The following is a 13,952-nucleotide window of genomic DNA, read 5'->3' on the forward strand; positions in this document are numbered from 1 at the left end:
GCCCAAATCCTGTATCATTTCTGTGACACTCTCTCCCATATTTCGCGATAATACAAAATGTGCTGCCTTCTTTGAACTTTTTCGATGTACTCCGTCAGTCCTATCTGATAACGGTCTCACATGGCTCCGCAGTCTTCTCAAAGAGGACGGACAAGCGTAGTGTACGCAGTCTCCTTAGTAGGTCTGTTGCATTTTCTAAGTGTCCTGCCAATAAAACGCAGTCTTTGGTTAGCCTTCCCCACAACATTTTCTATGTGTTCCTTCCAATTTAAGTTATTCGTAATTGTAATTCCTAGTACTTAGTTGAATTTAGAGCCTTTAGATTTGATTCATTTATCGTGTATCCGAAGTTTAACGGAATTCTTTTAGGACTCATGTGGATGACCTCACACGTTTCGTTATTTAGGGTCAACTGCCAATTTTCGCAGAATACAGATATCTTTTCTAAATCGTTTTGCAATTTGTTTTGATCTTCTGTTGACTTTATTAGTCGATAAACGACAGCTTCATCTGCAAACAACCTAAGACGCCTGCTCAGATTGTCTCCCAAATCTTTTATATAGATAAGGAACAGTAAATGGTCTATAACATTACCTTGGGGAACGCCAGAAATCACTTCTGTTTTACTCGATGACACTCTGTCAATTGCTACGAACTGTGACCTCTCTGACAGGAAATCCCAAATCCAGTCACATAACTGAGACGAGATTCCAGAAACAAGTAACTTCACTACAAGACGCTTGTGTGGTACTGTGCCAAAAGCCTTCCGGAAATGTATAAATACGGATTCAAGCTGAAATTCGTTGCCATTAGCACTCAGCACTTCATGCGAGTAAAGAGCTAGTTGTGTTTCACAAGAACGATGTTTTCTAAATCCAAGTTGACTGTGGGTCAATAGGCCGTTTTCTTCCAAATAAACTCCTAATGTTGGAAAACAATATATGATCCAAAATCCTGCTGCATATCGACGTTACTATGGGCCTGTAGTTTAGTTTATTACCTCTACTACCTTTCTTGAATATTGGTGTGACCTGTGCAACTTTCCATTCTTTGGGTACAGATCTCTCGTCGAGCGAACGATTGTGTATGATTGTTAAGTATGGAGCTATAGCATCAGCATACTCTGAAAGGAACCTAGTATTCAGTCTGGACCGGAAGACTTGCTTTTATTAAATGATTTAAGTTGCTTCACTACTCCGAGGATAAAGACTTCTACGTTACTCATGTTGCCAGCAATCAAAAGAAATAAGTTTATCGCTTACTACAGTTTCACTATTCATGCAGTAAAACTAGCGCATCGGGCTTAACGTTAATTTGCAGCATCTTTACTACTAACTCGTATTTGTGACACATTTTGCAGACAGTATGTAAATATACCGCTGAATGTACCAATAAAATTATGTCATTGTACGACACATTGTTTAGGAGATACGATATCGTAGAAACCGAGATACGTGAAAAAACTGCCACATCATGAGTGACGTTTAATTTCTGTCATCTTTCTTACTAATTGTATTAGCTCAAATCAGACTTAAAGTCTTGACGGAGGTTGTTGTTGTTGTTGTGGTCTTCAGTCCTGAGACTGGTTTGATGCAGCTCTCCATGCTACTCTATCCTGAGCAAGCTTCTTCATCTCCCAGTACCTACTGCAACCTACATCCTTCTGAATCTGCTTAGTGTATTCATCTCTCGGTCTCCCCCTACGATTTTTACCCTCCACGCTGCCCTCCAATACTAAATTGGTGATCCCTTGATGCCTCAGAACATGTCCTATCAACCGGCCCTTCTTCTGGTCAAGTTGTGCCACAAACTTCTCTTCTCCCCAATCCTATTCAACACTTCCTCATTAGTTATGTGATCTACCCATCTAATCTTCAACGTTCTTCTGTAGCACCACATTTCGAAAGCTTCTATTCTCTTCTTGTCCAAACTATTTACCGTCCAGGTTTCACTTCCATACATGGCTACACTCCATACAAATACTTTCAGAAATGACTTCCTAACACTTAAATCTATGCTCGATGTTAACAAATTTCTCTTCTTCAGAAACGCTTTCCTTGCCATTGCCAGTCTACATTTTATATCCTCTCTACTTCGACCATCATCAGTTATTTTGCTCCCCACATAGCAAAACTCATTTACTACTTTAGGCGTCTCATTTCATAATCTAATTCCCTCAGCATCACCCGATTTAATTCGACTACATTCCATTATCCTCGTTTTGCTTTTGTTGATGTTCATCTTATTCCTCCCTTCAAGACACCATCCATTCCGTTCAACGGCTCTTCCAAGTCGTTTGCTGTCTCTGACAGAATTACAATGTCATCGGAACCTCAAAGTTTTTATTTCTTCTCCATGGATTTTAATACCTACTCTGAATTTTTCTTTTGTTTCCTTTACTGCTTGCTCAATATACAGATTGAATAACATCGGGGACAGGCTACAACCCTGTCTTACTCCCTTCCCAACCACTGCTTCCCTTTCATGTCCCTCGACTCTTATAACTGCCATCTGGTTTCTGTACAAATTGTAAATAGCCTTTCGCTCCCTGTATTTTACCCCTGCCACCTTTAGCATTTGAAAGAGAGTATTCCAGTCAACATTGTCAAAAGCTTTCTCTAAGTCTACAAATGCTAGAAACGTAGGTTTGCCTTTCATTAATCTTTCTTCTAAGATAAGTCGTAAGGTCAGTATTGCCTCACGTGTTCCAGTATTTCTACGGAATCCAAACTGATCTTCCCCGAGGTTGGCTTTTACTACTTTTTCCATTCGTCTGCAAAGAATTCGTGTTAGTATTTTGCAGCTGTGGGTTATTAAACTGATAGTTCGGTAATTTTCACATCTGTCAACACCTGCTTTCTTTGGGATTGGAATTATTATATTCTTCTTGAAGTCTGAGGGTATTTCGCTTGTTTCATACATCTTGCTCACCAGATGGTAGAGTTTTGTCAGGACTGGCTCTCCCAAGGCCGTCAGTAGCTCCAATGGAATGTTGTCTACTCCGGGTGCCTTGTTTCGACTCAGGTCTTTCAGTGTTCTGTCAAACTCTTCACGCAGTATCGTATCTCCCATTTCATCTTCATCTACATCCTCTTCCATTTCCATAATATTGTCCTCAAGTACATCGCCCTTGTATAGACCCTCCATATACTCCTTCCACCTTTCTGCTTTCCCTTCTTTGCTTAGAACTGGGTTTCCATCTGAGCTCTTGATGTTCATACAAGTGGTTCTCTTATCTCCAAAGGTCTCTTTAATTTTCCTGTAGGCAGTATCTATCTTACCCCTAGTGAGATAAGCCTCTGCATCCTTACATTTGTCCTCTAGCCATCCCTGCTTAGCCATTTTGCACTTCCTGTCTATCTCATTTTTGATACGTTTGTATTCCTTTTTGCCTGCTTCATTTACTGCATTTTTATATTTTCTCCTTTCATCAATTAAATTCAATATTTCTTCTGTTACCCAAGGATTTCTACTAGCTCTCGTCTTTTTACCTACTTGATCCTCTGCTGCCTTCACTACTTCATCCCTCAGAGCTACCCATTCTTCTTCTACTGTATTTCTTTCCCCCATTCCTGTCAATTGTTCCCTTATGCTCTCCCTGAAACTCTGTACAACCTCTGGTTTAGTCAGTTTATCCAGGTCCCATCTCTTTAAATTCCCACCTTTTTGCAGTTTCTTCAGTTTTAATCTACAGGTCATAACCAATAGATTGTGGTCAGAGTCCACATCTGCCCCTGGAAATGTCTTACAATTTAAAACCTGGTTCCTAAATCTCTGTCTTACCATTATATAATCAATCTGATACCTTTTAGTATCTCCAGGGTTCTTCCATGTATACAACCTTCTATCATGATTCTTAAACCAAGTGTTAGCTATGATTAAGTTGTGCTCTGTGCAAAATTCTACCAGCCGGCTTCCTCTTTCATTTCTTACCCCCAATCCATATTCACCTACTACGTTTCCTTCTCTCCCTTTTCCTACACTCGCATTCCAGTCACCCATGACTATTAAATTTTCGTCTCCCTTCACTATCTGAATAATTTCTTTTATTTCATCATACATTTCCTCAATTTCTTCGTCATCTGCAGCGCTAGTTGGCATATAAACTTGTACTACTGTAGTAGGTGTGGGGTTCGTATCTATCTTGGCCACAATAATGCGTTCACTATGCTGTTTGTAGTAGCTTACCCGCATTCCTATTTTCCTATTCATTATTAAACCTACTCCTGCATTACCCCTATTTGACTTCGTGTTTATAACCCTGTAGTCACCTGACCAAAAGTCTTGTTCCTCCTGCCACCGAACTTCACTAATTCCCACTATATCTAACTTTAACCTATCCATTTCCCTTTTTAAATTTTCTAACCTACCTGCCCGATTAAGGGATCTGACATTCCACGCTCCGATCCGTAGAACGCCAGTTTTCTTTCTCCTGATAACGACGTCCTCTTGAGTTGTCCCCGCTCGGAATATTTTATGACGGAGGTATGCAGCCATAATCAAAATATTATGACACTGTATGTACTATTATTTGTACTGCTGTTATTTATTACTAGGGGTTCTGATGATAGGCTTTGCTTGAAACGCGTCAGCACTATAAAGTATTTACTACCGTTTGGATCTGCTTCATTTCAGCAGCGTATGAGCATTTTTAGAATCATATTTACATTCTATTAGCAACACATTTCGCAGGCGGTATCCACACAGGCCGCTGAAGGTACCAACAAAAATACATCTATGTACGACACACATTTCAGGATACATGACAACATAAACATTGAACTGCGTGAACTCTTAACTGCAGGATGAATATCAGTTCGGCAACGGATGAAAAATGTGTACAAATACGTGATAAATGTGTTACAAATATGCGAAACACACGTGATATGTACGTACACGCGCAAATTCACAGCTACAAATCTCTTCCTATTCTCCTGGTTCGATTTAAACCAAATCTGGTGTACGTATTACCTGTAAAGAAATACTGTGGCCGTAAGAACCAACAACTTCGTACTGACACGGGGGATCGTGTCTTGCAGACAGAAGAGAGGAGGAAGAGATGGACAGCCGGCCGAAGTGGCCGAGCGGTTCTAGGCGCTACAGTCTGGAACCACGCGACCGCTACAGTCGCAGGTTCGAATCCTTCCTCGGTCATGGATGTGTGTGATGTCCTTATGTTAGTTAGGTTTAAGCAGTTCTAAGTTCTAGGGCACTGATGACCACAGCAATTAAGTTCAAAATGGCTCTGAACACTGAGGACTTAACTTCTGAGGTCATCAGTCCCCTAGAACTACTTAAACCTACCTAACCTAAGGACATCACACACAGCCATGCCCGAGGCAGGATTCGAACCTGCAACTGTAGCGGTCGCGCGGTTCCAGACTGTAGCGCCTAGAACCGCTCGGCCACTTGGGCCGGCTGTCCATCTCTTCCTCCTCTCTTCTGTCTCCAAGACACGATCCCCCGTGTCAGTACGAAGTTGTTGGTTCTTACGGCCACAGTATTTCTTTACAGGTAATACGTACACCAGATTTGGTTTAAATCGAACCAGGAGAATAGGAAGAGATTTGTAGCTGTGAATTTGCGCGTGTACGTACATATCACGTGTGTTTCGCATATTTGTAACACATTTATCACGTATTTGTACACATTTTTCATCCGTTGCCGAACTGATATTCATCCTGCAGTTAAGAGTTCACGCAGTTCAATGTTTATGTTGTCATGTATCCTGAAATGTGTGTCGTACTGAGGACTTAACTTCTGAGGTCATCAGTCCCCTAGAACTACTTAAACCTACCTAACCTAAGGACATCACACACAGCCATGCCCGAGGCAGGATTCGAACCTGCGACTGTAGCGGTCGCGCGGTTCCAGTCTGTAGCGCCTAGAACCGCTCGGCCAGCAGTTAAGTCCCATAGTGCTCAGAGCCATTTGCACCATTTGAAGAGATGGACAGAGAGAGAGGAAACAGAAGGAGATGAACAGTGCGAGGGAGTACACGGGATGGACAGGGAAAGGGAGTTGGAGGAGATGGTCAGAGAGACGGGGGAGAAGGTAGACGTAGAGAGGGGGGAGGAGGAAATGGACAAAGAGAAAGGGTGCAAGTAGTAGATATACAGAGGGAGGAGGGAGGAGATCGACAGAGGGAGGGGGAAACAGAAGATGGACTAATAGAAGATGGGAATAAATAAACACCTTGGAAACGCTGGATACTTCGCTAGTCGTATTCAACTGTGTTTCACTCGTCAAAATTCAATTCCCAGTTTCGGAGTTATTACAATATTTTAGTACCTACAATGTGTCTGTTTTAAACACGAACCATATTTCTGCCTTATACAGAAGTTGATACTGCTATACTACACTGTTGACTGTCTCTGGTGGGGGGGGGGGGGGCTCCAACCTGACGCAGCTAAGAGAAGCTGCTTACAAAAACGGAATAGTGGAGATACAGGAATTAGACAAAATATGTAAACACCGCGAGAAATGCAGGCTTGGACGCAAATGGAGATCTTAGACAAACCTGCATGTTGCGCAGTTGGGTCTGACCACGAGCGGCGCCTATGAAGTGTTGCAAGTGGCAGTCGTGGTCAGAATAGTGTTCTGCATTATTTCGGAGCAACATCTACATCTACATCTACATGATTACTCTGCAATTCACATTTAAGTGCTTGGCAGAGGGTTCATCGAACCACAATCATACTATCTCTCTACCATTCCACTCCCGAACAGCGCGTGGGAAAAACGAACACCTAAACCTTTCTGTTCGAGCTCTGATATCTCTTATTTTATTTTGATGATCATTCCTACCTATGTAGGTTGGCGTCAACAAAATATTTTCGCATTCGGAAGAGAAGGTTGGTGACTGAAATTTCGTAAATAGATCTCGCCGCGACAAAAATCGTCTTTGCTTTAATGACTTCCATCCCAACTCGCGTATCATATCTGCCCTATTACCTGATAATACAAAACGAGCTGCCCTTTTTTTACATCTTTTCGATGTCCTCCGTCAATCCCACCTGGTAAGGATCCCACACCGCGCAACAATATTGTAACAGAGGACGAACGAGTGTAGTGTAATCTGTCTCTTTAGTGGACTTGTTGCATCTTCTAAGTGTCCTGCCTATGAAACGCAACCTTTGGCTCGCCTTCCCCACAATATTATCTATGTGGTCTTTCCAACTGAAGTTGTTCGTAATTTTAACACCCACGTACTTAGTTGAATTGACAGCCTTGAGAATTGTACTATTTATCGAGTAATCGAATTCCAACGGATTTCTTTTGGAACTCATGTGGATCACCTCACACTTTTCGTTATTTAGCGTCAACTGCCACCTGCCACACGATACAGCAATCTTTTCGAAGTCGCTTTGCAACTGATACTGGTCTTCGGATGACCTTACTAGACGGTAAATTACAGCATCATCTGCGAACAACCTAAGAGAACTGCTCAGATTGTCACCCAGGTCATTTATATAGACCAGGAACAGCAGAGGTCCCAGGACGCTTCCCTGGGGAACACTTGATACCACTTCAGTTTTACTCGATGATTTGTCGTCTATTACTACGAACTGCGACCTTCCTGACAGGAAATCACGAATCCAGTCGCACAACTGAGACGATACCCAATAGGCCCGCAGCTTGATTAGAATTCGCTTGTGAGGAACGGTATCAAAAACTTTCCGGAAATCTAGAAATACGGAATCAACTTGAGATCCCCTGTCGATAGCGGCCATTACTTCGTGCGAATAAAGAACGATGTTGTCTGAAACCATGCTGATTACGTATCAATAGATCGTTCACTTCGAGGTGATTCATAATGTTTGAATACAGTATATGCTCCAAAACCCTACTGCAAACCAACGTCAATGATAAGGTCTGTAGTTCGATGGATTACTCCTACTATCCTTCTTAAACACTGGTGCGACCTGCGCAATTTTCCAGTCTGTAGGTACAGATCTATCGGTGAGCGAGCTATTGTATCAGCGTAATCTGAAAGGAACCTAATCGGTATACAATCTGGACCTGAAGACTTGCCCGTATCAAGCGATTTGATATGCTTCGCAACCCCCAAGGTATCTACTTCTAAGAGACTCATGATAGCAGCTGTTCGTGTTTCAAATTCTGGAATATTCCATTCAACTTCCCTTGTGAAGGAATTTTGACTGCGTCTTGCCGCTTGTGTACTTTACAAACGACCACAATTTCTTCGGATTTTCTACCAAATTTGGAGACAATGTTTCGTTGTGAAACCTATTAAAGGCATCTCGTATTGAAGTCCGTGCCAAATTTCGCGCGTCTGTAAATTATAGCCAATCTTCGGGATTTCGCGTTCTTCTGAACTTCGCATGCTTTTTCCGTTGCCTCTGCAACAGCGTTCGGACCTGTTTTGTGTACCATGGGGGATTAGTTCCATCTCTTACCAATTTATGAGGTATGAATCTCTCAATTGCTGTTGCTACTATATCTTTGAATCCGAGCCACATCTCATCTACATTTGCATAGTCAGTTCGGAAGGAATGGAGATTGTCTCTTAGGAAGGCTTCTAGAGAGACTTTATCCGCTTTTTTAAATAAAATTATTTTGCGTTTGTTTCTGGTGGATTTGGAAGAAACGGTATTGAGCCTAGCTACAACGACCTTGTGATCACTAATCCCTGTATCAGTCATGATGCTCTCTGTTAGCTCTGGATTGTTTGTGTTTTCGCAACCATTTACAGTTCGCGTGGGTTCGTGGACTAACTGCTCGAAATAATTTTCGGAGAAAGTATTTAGGACGATCTCGGAAGATGTTTTCTGCCTACCACCGGTTTTGAACAAGAATTTTTGCCAACATATCGAGGTAACGTTGAAGTCCCCACCAACTATAACCGTATGAGTGGGGTATTTATTTGTTACGAGACTCAAATTTTCTGTGAACTGTTCAGCAACTTTATCACCGGAGCCTGGGGGTCGGTAGAAGGAGCCAATTATTAACTTAGTTTGGCTGTTACGTACAACCTCCACCCATACCAATTCGCACGGAGTATCTACTTCGACTTCACTACAAGATAAACCACTACTGACAGACACAAACACTCCACCTAATTTATCTTTCCTGAACACCGTCTGAGACTTCGTAAAAATTTCTGCAGAACTTATTTCAGGCTTTAGCCAGCTTTCTGTACCTATAACGATTTCAGCTTCTGTGCTTTCTATTAGCGCTTGAAGCTCATGGACTTTCCCAGCACAACTACAACAATTTACAACTACAATCCCGACTGTTCCTTGATCCAAGCACGTCCTGTATTTGCCATGCACCCTTTGAGATTGCAACCCACTCCGTGATTTCCCGCGGCCTTCTAACCTAAAAAAAACCCCAGTCCACGCCACACAGCCTCCGCTACCCGTGTAGCCGCCAGCTGAGTGTAGTGAACTCCTGACCTGTTCAGCGGAACCCAAAACCCCACCACCCTATGGCGCAAGTCAAGGAATCTGCAGCCAACAAGGTCGCAAAACCGTCTGAGCCTCTGATTCAGACGCTCCACCCGGCTCTGCACCAAAGGTCCGCAGTCGGTTCTGTCAACGATGCTGCAGATGGTGAGCTCTGCCTTCATCTCGTAAGGAAGACCGGCAGCCTTCACCAAATCAGATAGCAGCTGGAATCCAGAGAGAATTTTCTCAGATCCAAAGCGATATTAGTGCCGACATGTGCCACCACCTGCAGTTGGCTGCACCCTGTGCTCTTCAAGGACCCTTTCCACATCAGGAATGACTCCTCCCGGAATGCACACGGAGTGCACACTGGATTTCTTCCCCTCCTTAGCCACCATATCTCTAAGGGGCCCCATTACGCGCCTAATATTGGAGCTCCCAACTACCAATAAGCCCACCCTCTGCAATTGCCCGGACCTTGAAGACTGAGAATCATCCTCTGAAACACGGCAGGCAGATGCATCTGGCTCAGCCAGAGACAGTGCCTGAAACCTGTTTGTCAGACGCACCGGGGAGGCTTTCTGATCAGCCTCCGGGGACGTCTTTCGCTGCCTGCCACGCCTTGGAACGACCTCCCAATCAACTACAGGCGAGAGCTGAGCCCCACTGCGGGCAGCAACCAGGGCAACCATAGCGGCAGACCGATCTGGGGACAGACGGGACGAGGTTGACATCCCCATGATACCCAAGTCCGGCCCCCCACAGTGGTGCCCATTGGTAACAGCCTCAAGCTGCACGACCGAAGTCAGCGCCGCCTGCAGCTGTGAGCGAAGGGATGCCAACTCAGCCCTCATCCGAACACAGCAATCACAGTCCCTGTCCATTCTAATCGATGTTGAACAACAGTTACTGAAACACAAGTCCATGCCTAGATAACGCAAGGAAAACACACAAAGAATGTGTGGACTAACCTGTACAAATGTCTAATGACTGCACTACAATCTGCCTGAATTTACGATTTCAGTAACTAAAACTCGAAATTACACATCCTATACGAAACTCACACGCAATTTAAGTAAGAATCTACGAAGTAAACACAGAAAAGAAGCTATATACGTATCTTTCAGTGCTGTCGATGTGCACCAACTGGGAGCGCAGGCCACACTGGTCTCTGAGAGCCTACTAGACAGACAAGTCTAACTCAATTCGGACGTAGGCCACTTGCTGATGCTCGTATCGTGGGTGCTTCCGTAGCTGAGGTAGGTGAAGTTTTTAGTGTTTCAAAAGGCACGATATCGAATATTTCTACAGCATATAGAGAAAGCGGAGCAGACGATCATTAAAGAGGATTGTGACGAAGAATAAGAGGATAACAACGGCAAAAGTCACTGCATACCTGAATGTCGCACTAGCGAATCCTATCAGCACCAAAAAGGCACAAGGGAAGCCCCATAACCATACATCAGTGATGAATATTCCATTAACACGATAACGTTGTGCTGAAGCATTAAAAAATGGACTATGGTGAAATGGAAGAAGGTCATTTGGTTGGAGGAGCCTTCTTGCACACTGTTCTATATCTAAATCTACATCCATACTCCGCAAGCCACTTGACGGTGTGTGCCGGGGGGTACCTTGAGTACCTCTATCGGTTCTCCCTTCTATTCCAGTCTCGTATTGTTCGTGGAAAGGAGGATTGTGTGTATGCCTCTGTGTGGGCTCCAATCTCTCTGATTTTATCCTCATGGTCTCTTCGCGAGATGTACGTAGGAGGGAGCAATATACTGCTTGACTCCTTGGTGGAGGTATGTTCTCGAAACTTCAACAAAAGCCCGTATCGAGCTACTGAGCGTCTCTCCTGCAGAGTCTTCCACTGGAGTTTATCTATCATCTCCGTAACGCTTTCACGAATACTAAATGATCCTGTAACGAAGCGCGCTGCTCTCCGTTGGATCTTCTCTATCTCTTCTATCAACCCTATCTGGTACGGATCCCACACTGCTGAGTAGTATTCAAACAGTGGGCGAACAAGCGTACTTTAACCTACTTTCTTTGTTTTCGGATTGCATTTCCTTAGGATTCTTCCAATGAATCTCAGTCCGACATCTGCTTTACCGACGATCAACTTTATATGATCATTCCATTTTAAATCACTCCTAATGCGTACTCCCAGATAATTTATGGTATTAACTGCTTCCAGTTGCTGACCTGCTATATTGTAGCTAAATGATGCGGGATCTTTCTTTCTATGTATTCGCATCACATTACACTTGTCTACATTGAGATTCAATTGCCATTCCCTGCACCATGCGTCAATTGGCTGCAGATCCTCCTTCATTTCAGTACAATTTTCCATTGTTACAACCTCTCGATATACCACAGCATAATCCGCAAAAAGCTTCAGGCAACTTCCGACGTCATCCACAATGTCATTTATGTATATTGTGAATAGCAACGGTCCTACGACACTCCCCTGCGGCACACCTGAAATCACTCTTACTTCAGAAGACGTCTGCCCGAGTTTGTGTCCCAAGAATGGAATACGGCCTGTGTTTAGTGATGATTTGGACAGTCATGTTGTGGTATTCCAGGGTTACTGTGCAAGGTGATATTACTGCCAAGGATTAAGTCAGAATTTTGGCACATCAGGTCCATCCCATCATACAATGTTTGTTCCTCAGTGGAGATGCTGTATTGAAAGACGGCAGGGACTCTGGTCACACAACTCGCATCGTCCACGACTAGCTTTGTGAGCATGAGGATGAATTATCGCATCTCTCCTGTCCCCCCCCCCCCCCCCCAGTCACCAGACCTCAGTGTTATTGAGCCTTTGTGGACTACTTTGGAAATAAAAGTGCGTGATCGCTATCCACCGGCATCATCGTTACCTGAAATTGACAGTATTTTGCAGGAAGACTAGCGTAAGACAATGCAGAGCCTGTATTTATCCATTCCTAAATGGACTGGAAGCAGTTTTGAATTCCAACAGGTTTCCCAAACCGTATTAGGCATCGTAATGTGTTGTGTTTTTGGTGCTTTCGTGTTTTTGTCCACCCTCTGTAAGTTTAATTTCAAAAATGTTCAAATGTGTGTGAAATCTTACGGGATTTAACTGCTAAGGTCATCAGTCCCTAAGCTTACACACTACTTAACCTAAATTATCCTAAGGACAAACACACACACCCATGCCCGAGCGAGGACTCGAACCTCCGCCGGGACCAGCCGCACAGCCCATGACTGCAGCGCCTAAGACCGCTCGGCTAATCCTGCGCGGCAAGTTTAATTTAAAACTGATACTAATCACACTTGGACTGATACACCAACCGGAAGACAAAGGATGTGGTGTCTGAGGATAATTCACCCTTAACTGCGATGACAATTCTGCTATTGTTTCTGCCAGGACTTGCACTTTACTTCAAGTAAAAAAGTGAATGAATTTGTAAAACAGCAATTCGAGGTATGAAGTAATTACTTCACTTCATGAGCTTAATGATACAGAATCACATTGCAAAATTACGTCAGCAACACAAAGAAATCGCAAAAGAATGTGATCATGAACACTTCCATAAAATTCCATGTGTGTCATCAAATATTCGAAATACCATCCGTCTACTAGAACACAGGTTTGAAGTTGCTGGTGCAAAGACGTCTGGACAGACTGAAGTGATTCTTTCGATATCATTGCGCATGTTGCAGCAGTGCGATGTTTTAAATCCTCTTGGGTCGTCGTAACTCGTGCATACATTTCATCATTGAGTTTAACCGAGAGAAAAAAAAATTCCATTTCCGAACATACAGGTCAACTGATAACGTGTTCATGTCTTATCCAACGACTATGGAAAGAGCTGGTTGAAGGTTTTCATAGCCACAAGCGAACAGTGACGAGACACCCATGGTGCTAGTACCACATACATCCACGTACTACGAGTGGTATTTCCTCTAGGAGAGCCGGCCGCTGTGGTCGAGCGATTCTAGGCGCTTCAGTCCGGAATCGCGCTGCTGCTACGGTCGCAGGTTCGAGTCCTGCCTCGGGCATGGAGGTTTAAGTAGTTCTAAATCTAGGGGACTGATGACCTCAGATGTTAAGTCCCATAGTGCTTAGAGCCATTTTAACCTCTAGGAGAGCCGGTAACACTTCGATTGTGAGAATCGTCGTAACCGATAGGTTCTTCAGTGACGTAAGGACCATCACGTAGTCTCCAATAGCCCTGCACCAAACGTTCACACCACACAGCCTCTGATGCTGAACCTTCCTCAGCCAGTGCGGATACACGATGGGCCAACACTGCGCATTTTAAATTCAGTTTTTCATCATGTATGACGATATCTTCAAAGATAAAGAGAGTTCGTTGCAGAAAGAACTTACTGTCTTGTCGCATCAGAAACTAGCGACAGATTTGCAGGCATTTTCTGGAATCTCGCTGCTTAATTTACTGGTAAACTGACGAATGTTACGGATGCGAGCTGTGTGCGCGCAAAATGCCAATAACGTTGGAATTTCTCATTCCAGAGGCACTCGCAATTTCTCCGGAGCTAATATGT

Source organism: Schistocerca cancellata, chromosome 3, assembly GCF_023864275.1.
Source record: "Schistocerca cancellata isolate TAMUIC-IGC-003103 chromosome 3, iqSchCanc2.1, whole genome shotgun sequence".
In the NCBI taxonomy this organism is placed as follows: domain Eukaryota; kingdom Metazoa; phylum Arthropoda; class Insecta; order Orthoptera; family Acrididae; genus Schistocerca; species Schistocerca cancellata.